Source organism: Miniopterus schreibersii, assembly GCF_964146895.1.
Source record: "Miniopterus schreibersii genome assembly, chromosome: 8".
Lineage (NCBI taxonomy): Eukaryota > Metazoa > Chordata > Mammalia > Chiroptera > Miniopteridae > Miniopterus > Miniopterus schreibersii.
In genome coordinates, this window is record NC_138109.1 from 70,906,663 (window position 1) to 70,921,440 (window position 14,778).

The window sequence follows — 14,778 nt, forward strand, 5'->3', positions numbered from 1 at the left end:
GTTTTCCTACATTAAGCTTTTTATGAGCATTAGCTCCTTAGACATATATAAATAAGTGTGTATATATACACACACGCACATAATAATTACACACATTTTATATATATTATATGTGTGTGAACACAGACGCACTCATACGCACATTTTTGGTCTCTTTAACAACATCTAGTCCTGGAAACCCGCCGTTTCAGAGCCCCGGGGAGATGAATATTGCTTCATTCGTGAGGCGGCGCGATGTGGATACAACTGTCCTCTGCATATTTAGCTGCCATCGTGCCACCGCCAGGCCAGCCAGGCTGGCAGGGCATCACTCGGCTGCTCTGCTGTGGGACAAGGCCCCTGAGCTTCCTGAAGGGACACGCGTCCCAAGCTTTAGTTGGGAAAAAACTCCAACTCACCACCCACCACGAATCGTGATTAGAAGTCCATTCTTTGGCCAGTAGTTCTGATATTTAGCCACTCTTATTTAGAGGAGTAAACAAGGAACACGTCTACCCCCCAGGAGAGCGGAGGAAACCAAAAAGCACCTTTCCAATGGCAGGGTGAAGGTGAACTCCGAGACCAAAATGAGGAAGAGCGCCAGTGCCGAGCGAAGGGGTGCCTCCCGGGCAAGGTCAAGGCTTTGATGAAACCCAAGGAATCCATTTGCAGGCCCCGCCTGGCCTAACCTATTAGAGAGAGAAAGGCGGTCCTTTCCTCTCTCCTGGCTCAGAAAATAGAAAATTCAAAAGAAAACTGGAAATGAAGCAGCAGCACAGGTTATGTTGTTTCTTGCATAATAGACACAGCAGCTTCAACTAAGGCCTCGTGAAGAAAATCCGGAAAGGTTCCTGAAATGCTACTTAAGATGCTACTGCACCAAGGAAGGCAAGTAAGGGAAGCAGGGTGTTCGGCCCTGGTCTTTCACACTCCAGCAGTTTGAGAACACTTTGAGCTGCCTTCTGCAAGGTAGGAAAGGGAGAGCAGCTCATTTCCTGGCAGGGAGGGGTGGGGGTGGCGTGGGAGGGGGCTTTATGCTCAGTTTTGCTCCCTCCCTCCACCCCATTCTGCACTGAAGCAGCAAAATAGCAGGAACCCCATTCCCTCGGCAAACCCCAACTAAGATGCGTGTGTTTACATACCTCTAAAATCTGAGTATGAAATACTATAAATATAGAAGGTATGGATGTAAAGGTTATTTTAAACCAAAATGTGCCATGTAAAGTGGAGTTATTATCAGGAATAATAACCCATATGAAGACCTCATAATCAGGAGTTTAAATCTGCCTCTACTGTTAGTGGGAAATGTTTCTGAAAGAAGCCCAAAGGTGCAGCACAACAGTTTCTGTGTGTGGAGATCTTTGAGGATTGTGTTCACTCATGAAGTCACTTGGATATTCAACTGTGTAATCTACTATCCATGTCTGTAAATAACTTTTAAAAATCTTCAGGGCAACAGAATTCTCTCTGGTCCTCCATATTTCTCACCATTTCCACCCCTCTCAACCCTTGACACTGTTAGGTTAATAGTAGATTTCATCTTGGACTAAAAAAAAGAATGCTCAGTTCCCCTGTTGAAAAAAATTTATGAACAAACAAAGAAACAAATATTTCAGGAGATGCAGAATATTGTCTATGATGTATCAGTCTTTGTTGTGTTATAAACCCTCCCAAAACTTAGTGGCTTAGAGCAACAATCATTGATTAGCTAACAATTCTGACACAGCAGTTTGGACTGGGCTTAGCAGAGAGGTTCTGCTGGGTCTTACCTGGGCTCTCTCACTCACCTTTGTCAGTGGGCAGGTGGTCTAGGGACTGCTTGGTCTAGGGTGACCTTACTCCCATGCTTGCCTGTTAGTGCTATCGGCTGGGGGAAGGAGGCTCACTGGGTGAAGTGTCTCCAACAAGCTAGCCCAGACTTGTGGAAATTTCAGGATTCCCAGGGCAATAAGAGAAGTCCTGAAATGCAAGTACTTTTCAAGCCTTTACTTTAGTCAAAGGAAGTCCTATAGCCAAGCCAAGATACAAGGGGTTGAGAAATGAACACTTGATGGGAGATGCTACAGGGTCATATTGCAAAGGAGTGTGCATAAAGGAATGGAAGAAGTTTGGGCCACTTTTTGTAATTTACCATATATGGCTACTGATATATTTTTTAAATGGGGGTTACAAGACACATTAGAAGTTCGTTCAGGCCAATCTCTCATCAAAAGATTGAATACCATGCAGCTGTAAGAAAGAAGGATCTCTTACTCTTTGGCACAGCATGGAGGGAACTGGAGGTGATTATGCTAAGCAAAATAAGCCAGGCAGAGAAAGACAAATATCACATGATCTCACTTGTATGTGCAATCTAATGAACACAATAACCTGACGAACAAAATAGAATCAGAGGCATGGAAACATGGATCAGACTGATGAATCTCAGAGGGAAAGGGGGTGGGGGGCAAGAAGAAATTAACCAAAGAACTTGTCTGCATATATGCATACCCCATGGACACAGACAATAAGGTGGTGAAGGCCTGTGGCAGGGCAGAAACAAGGTGGTGGGGGGCAAGGGGAAAAAAGAAGAGGGCATCTGTAATACTCTCAACAATAAAGATTTTAAAAAGATTGAATTAACAGCCTATCATAAGTGGTTTCCCAGTCATTGCTGTGATTATTAAAAATCCCTTGTTATAATGAAATGTGATTGTATCCATGTAACTTCCATCTACTGATCTCAGTTCTACTTGTGAGACCAGACATATAGACCAAGTAAGACATCACTTCCATGGGACAGTGATTTGTAATATCTTGGTCCTTGGACCATCCTTTCTACATAAAGGTTATTTATCCCAGATCCTTCCACTATTTCCCATCAGATATGGTTGCAACACCTAAAATATTTCACTCTCTTCTACCTCTGCACCAACTTGAAAGACTGATGGCAACCTGAGCCAAAAGCAATATTTTAGGTATGTAGAGAGAGCTCCTTTCTTTTCGTCTATATTCTTTCCTTCCTTTAAGTAAGCCTTAGATCACCCTGGTAACTCAGGTTGTAGGGGCAGCCGCAAGTTCCCCCAACACAGAGACAGGTGCTACTGTGGAAGAAAATACAGATCCTTATATTCTGGTTACATTTTATTTTACAATATTGATTCCATTTCTCCCTACTGCTGCATCCTCTCGGGATCCTTACATTGGCTAGCCAACTATTTTGATGACATCCATGAATTCCGTCAACATGCTTTCTAGATATTCATTCACATGTTGGACAAACTATTGAATAGGACAGGGCAGAGGGCAGCACTCTAGGGCAGGCCACTAGGAACCTGCTTCCAATAAAATGGCACCGTGACAACTGGTCTAATGGCACCATCATACTGCTTTTACGTGTGGAGCAGTGGAGACTTTGTCAAATTCATCACTAAAACCCAGTAAACGTGCTGCATATCTCTCTCTTCTTGTTCACCAGACTAGTTAACCTGCCCCACAGGAAGTGAGATTAGTGTGATTCCCGATGAGCTACGTCTTCACAAAATATTCCTAAGCATAATTATTTCTGAGTTTAACATTAATCTAAGAAGTCTATATTAAAAACCATGATATTTATCTCCTCTGATTTCCTGGTTTTGTTTTTATTTTTTTGTTTTGTTTTTCTGGGCTCCATCTCCTGGGACAGTAGACTTGCTCATTGCTCATTAAGCAGCTGTAATATTAGTTCAAATATCAAAACCCTCATGCAAATTCATGCCTCCGTTCAATGTACATCTATTAAATACCTATTGTGTCTTAAGCACTGGAGCCTTTAGCTGGAGCTGGAGGGCCATTGGTGAGTGAACATGCCTAGAAATAAAACCAAAGAATTGCTTTTCATGCCATGATTTGGAGTTTGAGATTTTTCTATTACGAGTAGGAAGATGATGACTAGTTCTGAGTAGGAACATGATATAATCAAAACTGTATGTTAAACAGGTCTCTCTTGAAGGAGGTTAGAGGATAGTGTAAGGGTGCAAGTTAGGAGACTCCTACAGTAAACTAAGAGACATATAATGAGGAGCTGAATTAAGACAGTGGCAGTGGAGAAATAAACGAGATTCATTTAGCACTGGAATACATTTAGTAATGGAAAGATCTTGGCAATTGATTGAAACAAGATTCTAAGATAACTATCCTTAGTTTCTGGCTCAATGAATTGAGTAGATGGTTGGACATTGACTGAGAAAGGGAGTAAGTTATTGATTTTATGTTGCTATTTCCAGAGTTACACATATTTCATTAAATTGGAATTATTTTGAGAATTTCCAAGGTAGTCTCAATCATTTTCTATGTCTCTCTCTCTTTTTTTTAACTATTTGGTGCCTCCTAGAATAGCCTAAGATTCTTGAAGTATTTGCTCCCTTTAATATATCATGTGGTTGACATAAGTTAATGTTTTTCTTAGACATTTTAAAATGTGTCTTTCACCTATGTTCCACCTTCCTCACCCTGGTTACCAAAAATTCACTTTCTCTTAAAGCTCCTATCATGTTCACTTTACCAGTAAATTTCTCTAAATCTAAAAATGATTTAGGCTACCCCTTCCCTTACCTTCTAGGACATGAAATGATCAACAGCCAGTGTACAATTTCTCAGATGCTCTGCCTTTTTCCTGAATGAGATTCAGAGCTGGTGTCTTGATGCTTAAAGTCTGTCATCACTCCCTTATGTTTCTTGCTTGTCTCAATTTTATGTCTCAATTCAAAAGCACATTATCCATTCCCTACACTTGGCCAAAAAATCTGTAGGATACAACCTCATCACTTATGTATCTGGGGGAAACACTGGATCAGACTTACAGAATTTCTGGCCTAGAAAGGTCTGGAGAGCTCACCTAATGCTCCCTTTACAGGTGAAAAGCCCAAGTCCAGGGAGGTTATGTGATTTCTGCGAGATCACATAATGGGTTAGTTAGGGGCAGAGCCAGAGCTAGAACATATATCTCCTAATGTTTAGCCAAAATTTATATTATGTTTTTCCCTTGGCAGAAAGTCAAACACTAGGGCTTAACTAAAGAATTCTGGGTATTTCACTTCTAGCGCTGCAGAAGCCCAATGACATGCTAAAAATACAATGGGGAAGTGTATAATTGTGTGAAGCTCTGCAGTTGTCCTTACATAGTAATAGGTAGGCCCTTGGATACTGATATAGTTTCAGCTACAGCCTTCAGTCTAACGAGCCCACAACTCTGGATATCTTTGACCCAGCAGTTTCCTTACTCTTCAGGGGTTGCACTGACCACTGGAGAGACCCCTGTGAATATCCATGGCAGCATCAAGAGCTGTGTCCACTCACTGCATCATTGATCACATTTCCTTTTGCACTGCTTTATTTGGTTCTGTAGTGAATCTAAAAGAAAGTGGCATTTAACCAAGCCCAAGTTGTTATTCTTGCTCATCTCTGCACTTGAACCACTCCTTTGAGATCTGGTCTATTTCAGATGAGTTCCAGAAAATCCCCTTTTACAACTGGGCCCTTGAAGCAGGGCACCAACTATAGCTAGCAAAAAAGAAAATAAATAATAAACCAAATTTTAAAAATAGCTCCACCAAAGAGGATGGTTGTTCTGAGAGCAGTCACACAGAGTCTGTGCATGGCAAGGCTCTATGGAGAAGCCATTGAGCCTTGAGCAGATGGAGTGACTCATAAGATCATCCATGTGCCATGCTCTGGCTTGTCACTGGTTGCACTATGAGTCCACTAGATGAGTTATCACCCCTAATTGGACTGTAAGAGTGGCTTCCAGCAACTGTTCCTGAAGAGAAAGAACCCTATCTAGAAGTCACCAGCCCAACTGCATGAGGATGTTGTAACTGCTTCTGAGGTGAGAGCTATGAGTTGGCCATGCCATGGTGATATTATTTCCTAGAGGGCCAAAAAAATAATGTGAGGATCTAGTATCAGAATGTGATGCCATACAGACTGCCCTGCCCTCTGTTGAAGGTCTTTCTCTCTGGAACATTAAAGTATTTTTGTGGGACAAGGGAACAACAAAGGTAATGGCATTTCCACCTGCTCTCTGCAGAATAGATAGCAGCCACTGAGTTTCCATCCTTTTAATTTTGCTTCCTTAAGAGAACTGAAATGAAATATGCTTGGCACTATAATGTAAAGAATTATCCATGTTTGGGTTGCGAGAAGGGAATGTGGAACCCCTGCCACTTTTCCCCAACCTTCACTTCAATTGTTAACCTAGGATGTTCTTGGTATAAGTACTTGCTATTAGAGCCAGTAATCTGAAGTGAGTGTGTACATTGGAATCTAGGATCCTCACATTTTGTTTCCTTCTCTGCTGTTGGCTCATTGACTTATCAAGGTTTCTTTGACAAGGATAGTGACAGACATGGTGTCAGATTATGGAAGTCACCTGCCCCCTTGATAAAAGGTTGCAATACAATATTGTTTCCTTTTAAAGTGAATACATCATTTTTTTAATACTGAGGAGGAGAGAGAAATGTTTATATCACCCATCCTTCTGCCTCATAATAGTGTTTTATTTCTTTTAAAAGGCATAATATGTCAATACCATACACATTGGTAACTTATTTCTTCAAGCTTACTTTAATTTCTAAAGAGCAATGAATAAGCATAGGCTGCCCCAGGCCTATGCACATAGTCTGAACTAATTAAATTACTGTATTCTTTTGTTCTTTCTCAGTGGAACTGGTTCTGCCAGTCAAGTTCTTTGGGGCCAGGAGGACAATGCACCCACACATCACATAACTGTAAGGTGAAAATTGATTTAAAGTATCCACAAAAATGTGAAGTAAAAGGATAACTTTCCATCTCATGATCGATTTGGGTTTTAGTCCCTCTCATCATGAGGTCTGCAGCATATTTTAGATTCTACCAAGACAATATCTCAGGCTTCCTAGGGAAATGAACTTGAACTCAAGTAACTAGACCTTCTTTGTTTACCTTGAACTTGAACGTCTCAAAAAATAAGCAGATTAGATTATCTCAGTGTCAAATACTTCTATTGGCTAGTTGAAGCCAACCACCTACCTATATAGTAGCAGATATCTCTTAAACCTAGTGATCTTGGTTTCAGTTCTTATCTAATTCCAATCAACTGTATCCAGAGTAAACATGATAACTGATTTTACTTCTAGAACTAAGCATCCTGTGCAAGTCAGAACTATTGAGACAAGACAAAGAACTTATGGTCATTTTTTCTTAGAAGGGGTCATTGCAGGTACATTAGACTTCATGAATGCTTCTACAACGCACCCACTATCCATGCACACCATATGAGCACACCAATCCTCTCAAGTCCAGCTACTATTAAAATCACCTAAGCTTAGATTCCAGAGTAATTTATATTATTACAAAGTCTGTTTATGTTACACATTTTGGAAAGAAGGTCATCAAAGGACTGACCTATTAGAGCACCTCTCTGAAGTGCATCAGAGAAAGTTTCAGATGGCCTTGTGATTTCCCAGATGAAAGGGATGACAGAAGTGCAAATTATTGGCATTAAATGGGAAAGAAGAACATCGGAAGCTCAAGTGTAGTTTGGGGGAAATTAAAACTAAGAACAAAGGAAAGGAAATTTAATTCAGGTCTGTTCTTTAAAAGGTTGGGTTCTGATTATGATCTTGGAAAAAATTTTTTGAGGAAAAGCTGTTTCCAACTCTGTCCATCTTCTAGCCTATATAATGTCTTTCTTCTGTTGCATAATTTGGTGGAGAGGAGGGTGTTAGTGATAAAGTGATCGATAGATTTCATATTTAAAAACAATAGCTTGTTTATATCAAATGACGGCAGTTGTAGAAAACTGTCACAAATATCTAGGTCAGTACAAAGAGCAAAAAAATATAACTTGCAGAAGTATAACAAAATAGCAGCAACAAATTTATCATTATTAATCTAATATTATTCTTTCTTATTTATCTCCCTCATAAAAATATAATGTTTCATTTCAGGTAGAAAATATAAACCGTGTAGGCATTGGAAGGAGCAGTATTGCCATAATTGAATTCTTTCAAGGATTAATGTGTGGCTTTCTCTCTTTTCCCCTTCTTCTCAGTCTCTCTGGGGAACTCCAGGGGGGACATTGTCAGCCAGATTGACAGTTACATATAAAGCAGCAACAGTTTAGACTGAAAGAGGAGTTTGCAAGATTATTATAGTTGATGGCCTAATTAATAAAAAATGGGACTATTTCCCCAAAATATTTGCCTAGACAGTATGCATTATTTTTTTAAAATTTAGTATTAATCTAACAAATGGAAGAAAAACACAGTTTTCCCTAGTACTCAGAGCACAGGGTTGTGAGGCTGAATACCAGTTCACCTGCTTCAGTTTTCTCAACAGTTATGGAAATAATATCATCTGCCCTGTGTCTCTCACAGGCGCAAAAAAAAATAAGGTAAAAGATGTGATGATTCTCTGGAAAGTTTTATTTGATATACAGTTAGGAAGGATTCATGGCTATGATGCTTTGGTGTCTATATTATTGTAATCGGTAATGAGAAAAACCATTCTGTGTGGTGAACTGGGTACAAGAAGCCCCAGCCTTAGACAAAGTGGGAAGTAATGAGGTGTTATTTTGGCTAGCACTTCTTGCTGGATTCCTAGTGAGAACCACTTTTCTGGACTCTGCCCCACCGACCACAAATATGGAAGTGTTCTCTGCTCATCTCCCACGCTGACTCCCTTGCCCGTTTCCCTTTAAAGCTTTCTTTCTCTTGGCTCTTCAAAGCAATCTGAGATGCTGCTGTAATAATGGTTTCACGTGTCATGCTCACCCCGTTCTGTTTTCTGTTTTTGTTTTTGTTGCATTTGAACATGTCTTAATCCATAGAAATAGTGCTAATGACAGAGGTCTTGGGTTTCTGTTCATTTATTCATTATTTGAAACTTTCGGTCTTTGGTTCAACAACTATTTATCGAGATTTGACTACGTACCAGGCAATGTGCTAAAGCTGGAAATGCAACTGAGAATGAGGAGATCATGGCCTGAGCCCTCATGAAGCTGACTTGGAAACAGACATCTGCGGATTAAAAAAAAAAAAGTCTCTGTAATTAATCTAACCCAAAGTAACCTCACAGGGTGGCTCTGATCATAACATCCTAACTGGGCAGGTCATGGTGGGTAGTCATACCACAGGCCCATAACTTCCCTAGTAAAAGTGTATCTTTGCCTAAGCAAGGCCTATCCATTGCTTTTGTGTATCTAGGTTACATGCCTTTGAAAAGCCTCTCCTTTCAGAACCCCTGGAAAGCATAATCACCCTCAAGAGAGCACATTGTCTATCTTGTTGACCACCCTTAATTCAATCTTGGAGCTTCCTCTGCCTTTCTCTCTTCCATGTTCATGTAATGTTCCTTACATTCCCTCCGTAATTCCACATGTATAGAAGAAAGTGCCATTGTGGCATTGTGGAGCATTTGAGATCTTGTTTCCCAGCATGTCATTGGTTTGGCTCAAATAAACTCATAAAATTCTCTACAGGTTTGGGTATTTCTTACATTGACACATCCAGAGGCTGTGGGAAACTTCTAGCTTTGTGGGAGGGTGTGGGGAGACTCTGGGAGCAGGATGTAGGTCTCAATGCCTACCACTTAGGAAGGTGATGTCTTCACCTACAAATAGGGACTGTTCTGTTTGGCAGAAAGTATCTGAAAAAGGGAACAGGTATTGGGAGTCAAATGCCCTAAGCTGAGCCTCAGTTTTGCTTTACCAGCTGTGTTTCTCTGGAGAATCTACTCAACTTTTCTGAGCCTCGGCTTCCTCTTATTCTGAAAAAATGAGGGCAGAATAGGTGACCTTTGTGGTCATCATCAGTTTTAAACTTTTATATCAAAGTGTTTTTCCCATACTCAAATTAACCCTTTCAGATCTAAGGTCCAAATGCAGTTCTCCTTGGATGTTTTCAAAGGGTAAATTTCATTTCCTTCTATTTTTTTTAATGAAAATATTTTTTGGCCACTGATCATTGCTGCACCTATAACGTTCTTGGAAATCTGATATAAGGGCCTTCTCGAATGAATAATAACCATGTGTTCTCTGTTGCCATCCCACAGGCAAGGAAGAACAGGCTGATAACCAACCTGGGATGCTCAACAAAACCCAGCCCTCCCCATCAGATATCATATATCAGAATCGGAATGCCTAGGTCCACTGCACATGGCGAATTTAACAAATGTAGCCAAGGGCGGGGGTAATGGAAAACATTAAAGGAAATAATAATCCTAAAACAGATAAGCACACTTTGTCATGCAAACTTTCCTTGTTTTGGGGCTTTAAAAAACATGACCCTAATAGAGTCAAATCAAAATGACAACTTCTCTCAGGCATATAATTATAAAAAATGAAAGGCACTTTAGAAGTCATTTGATCCAACGCCTACACTTCAGAGATGAGGAAATTGAGGCTCAGATAGGATAACATGTTTTGGCCAAGAACCCACAGCTGGTTGGAAGCAAGCCAAGATCAGAATTCAGATTTTCTGATTCCCAGGCTCTGCGGCTCTCTCTCTCCCTCACCTGGCTACCTACCCCAGATTGTACCATTTGTCTGTAAACTGTACACATTCCAGAGTGACCCAGTCTCTCAGAGAGTCTGTCTGGTTCCTCACCTCTGCAGAGGAAAGACGATTTTCTTCCTTTTACTTAAATTTACCACCTAAATGTTCCTTACATTTACCACCACATCTTCAGATCACTCAGCACTCACTCCTCAGGTGCCTCCCTTGCTGGAGAGCCTTTGTTCTTGGCCTCCGGAAATTCTGTTTCCTTTACTGTCTGTTTTCTTCATGGCTTCACAGTGCCCCTGCTTTCAACACCAGGCATCCAGGTTCAACATGAGGCAAGACTGCTGAAGAACCAGTTAGGGCAGTTGTTTTCCTCTGGGTTTTCATGCATCTCTTTGATGAGACTTGAATGTCATCCCTGTGGAACAATTGTTAGGGCCATCAGTGGAGCCCTGAAGGTCAGAGACAGTCTTCTATGCCAAGTCTGTCATGCCTTTGCTTGAGCTGGGGTCCGGGCCGAACCCTCCCCATGTCTCCCTGTTCTAAGGGGGCCTGCTGGAAAACAGAAGCAGGAGGTGCCCAGCCCAGCAGCTGCACCTCCAGCACCAGCTTCCTCCTCTAACTGAACCATCCGACCACAAGGGAAAAATGAACATGGCTCCACTCTTCTTTTTCATGTACAAGGGATATGAATTTTGATCACAATGATTTCTGGAAATTCATTCTCATTTTCTCTGAGAGAGAAAATGCACCCATGTTTTGCACCCTCTTAAGACAGGCAGCAAATACTTGGTACATACATTAGAGGATAGAAGTCAATAAACAACAACAAGAATGAGATGAGTGGATGATCATTGATCTCAAACCCAGAATCTCTGCATGGACACACTTGGTTAAAAACCAATCAGCATGCAGACATTTATTAAATACCTATGTGAAAGGTGCTGAACTAGTCGTTCTTCTGATACCTGAATTCCAATATTAAAGTGGACTTGTGAGTAGAAAAATGTGGTCATATCTAAGCAAGAAAAACACGAAAGCAGTAATGCATCCTGTACTTGCTCCCACAGTGTTTTCGAAGGCCAGGTCACCCATCTGTTGGCTATTTTAATAAGGGGAATCTGGCAGCAGCTGGGACTCTGCCATAAATAACTCGCACACCAGTGTTCTAACATTGAGCTTTTCTTGTCACATCTTTCTAAGGGACCTTTATTTTGGAGATGTCTTCACATGACCACTCTCAGCAGAACAACTGAGACTGACACCGGCTGCTTGGTGATCATGATCACTTGCTCCTTGGCAGCCCGCTCCACTCACAAGCTGGCTATTGGCTTGAAAGGACTTTCCGCATTCGAGGGTCAGAAAAATAGCAACTGCACAAGAATAGTCACTGTGACCATCTGAGGCCATTTATATGGATCGGCTTAATTATATCAGTAATTTCAAAATCTTCCAATAGCTCCTCATGACCATTAATTTTAACCTCAAAAATCACAATCTTGGCATTTGAAGCTCCGCCAAAGCTCCTCGCCTCCCCATGATTATGGTCCCTGCTTACTGTAGTTCTGTGGGCTCCTTCCCAATGGTATCTGACTCTTTATTGGACCCACTGGATGTTACTCAAGACCAAGAAGAGCTTAGCATCTATCTTCTCCCCCAAAGGCCTTCCCATCGTGCAAACTGAAGAAGCTGACCCTGGGATGTAAATTGTTCACCCATATATTAGGTTTGAATATGTGTGTATGTGTTTTCTACATCATGGCCATTTGTAGGTAGGTTCACATGTCCATTATCAAAGAAAATTCAAGTCACTCGAAATCATGATATAAATGAATTCACCCTCAAGTTTGGCATTAAAACAATAAAAACAAACACCCATGTCTAAGTGAGAGCTTGAGCTGCTGCCTTAAAGGCTTTCAAAAGTCAGCAAAAAAGGTTCTTTTAGAAGGTGGCCTAAATATCTTTTATTTATTTTGTCGCTTCACTGGTATTGAAAATTTTTCATTAGGACCCTTTTAGAAAAAAGTATACAACAATTTGGTTGGCTTTAATTGGCATTGTTACCCCAATATAGGCATGTATAGATAAGAGGACCAAACCACAGACAGAAATGTCTTTACATATAAGCTCAAACACTATTTATACCACACTCTGTCAATAAGATTTAATCCCTGTGTATCAAATCTTCAATAAGAATCGTATCATCTTTAAATTATCTAGGCACAAGGTCTTGTCCTTAGAAGATCCTCAATAAATGTTTGTTGAAGCAGTCATAGAGGATTTAGATCACAAAAAGTCTAAGTGATTAACAACAGAGCAGACCTTAGTGATGACCCTTACTTGTCATTTGATTTCCCAATAGGAGCTAGAAATTCAACTTCACCTTCATTTTCTTCTTAGATAGATTTCAAGATCTCAATTGCTTTGGAGTTCCAGGGTCAGCATTCTCTTAAATTGCTTTTCTTTTATGTTGAATACACACTTAAAACTTTAAAAGGTAGTAATTGCATTCAAAGAATCATTCTACTTGACTTTATAAGAAGAGAGTTATACTCGTGGAAGTGTTTTTCCTACTAACACGGTAATAATTGTCTGGTTAACCAGGGGTAAGCAAAATGGAGGAACTGTGCCAGTGACTTCACATTGCAGAAACAGGTACCCTTCTCAACTGGTGTCCTTTCAAGGAGCAAACAACTAATTCCCAACTAGTTTTAAATAGCATTTAGCAATGATAGTCATTATTTTTAGGCAGAATTTTTAGTGTTGTTTTGCTTAAATTAAGTGGATCTACTCCTTGTGGAAGATGAACATTCATGAGTCAATAAGAAAGAGTAGTGTCATTTTAGTTTGAGAACTTATGAGGCAATCAATGAAGAATCTCATGAAAATTTATGTCCTTTAACCATGAGCAGTGACCCCTGTTCTTGCCCTTCCAACTCTCTTTCAGACTCAGATGCATATGCTCTGCTCCTACATCCACTTGGAGAAGGGGGTGGTTCCCAAGGAGTGCTTGGCTTTGAGCAACCACGGGAGGCAGACTGGGAATGCCATTGCCAGTTTGGCTACACCCATTTAACAGTTCAGGGTAGAGGTTGTGGGAGTAGAGAACAGCCAAGGACAGAAAAGGTGCTGGGACTCTGAACACATCCCCCTGTGACTGCTTGCCAAATACAGAATGTTCAATGGGCAGGGACCTCCAAGATACATTCCCCTTTGTGTCAGCCACACCTAACTTCACAGAGTAGAAGTCCTTGTCTTTGTGTCTGATTGATAACAGAGACCTTCAGTGGGACCAGGGCAGGGATCACTCACCTCAGTGCAATGAAAAACTCGGTTTACTGAAATATCCCGATCACCAACTCCCAACTCCCACGCACCGACTCTACTGAACTACACAAGGACAGTTTCTTTCTTGTCTAAGACTGCATTCCTCAGCACCCAATACAATACCTGCTGCAGAACAGCATTTGGCAAACAGGTTTCAACTGGATGAACTGCATGAGCTGTTGGGGTAGGAGTAAAGAAACCATGGTATCTTATTTCCACAACCGCTAAAGTTCACAATTGTCAGGCTCTTAAGCTTCAAGGCCAGTCCTGAAGGGCAGCTGGTGGAGGCTCCGATATTCCCTGAGGCTTATGCTTAATCTTTGCCCATTCCCTCCAAGCCCGTTGCTAAGACAAACAGGGTTCCTTCTAATATCTCTCACGATGTCAGCGCCCTTAGTTTCCCAGTGCTTTCTGGAGTGTACCTTAGCTTGGATTGATGTCTGTGCCTAATGTGAAAACATGGCTAAAGGTCAGCTCATGTTCACTTTTCATTTTATCATTACTCAGGACCCTCTGGTTAGTAGACTAAGAATACCCCCTGCCCACCCGAGAGTTTGAAAAGATGCTATCATTCTGGGTCCCAACCCATAGGGCTCTCTGAAGACAAGGACACTCTGTCCTATTGCTTAGTGGGAACACAGTGCCTTGCACAATGCCTGGCCCATAACAGATGCTCGAGGAATATTTGTTGAATCAGTTAATGAATGCTTGAAATGCTCAACATGCCTGATAAATTTTCCCTTATTCTAGACAGAGTTCAGAGTTTGTTCTCCTCAAACAACTTTGTCATGGAATATACACACACACATACATATAAACACCCACACATACACATACAGACACATATGCATATATATAATATATATATAATGTATATGTATGAATATATATATATGATGTCTACCCAACACTTTTTCCTCTTTGTGAATAAGAAAAAGAAATTGAAGTAGTGTAAATAGGCAAATATAGATAT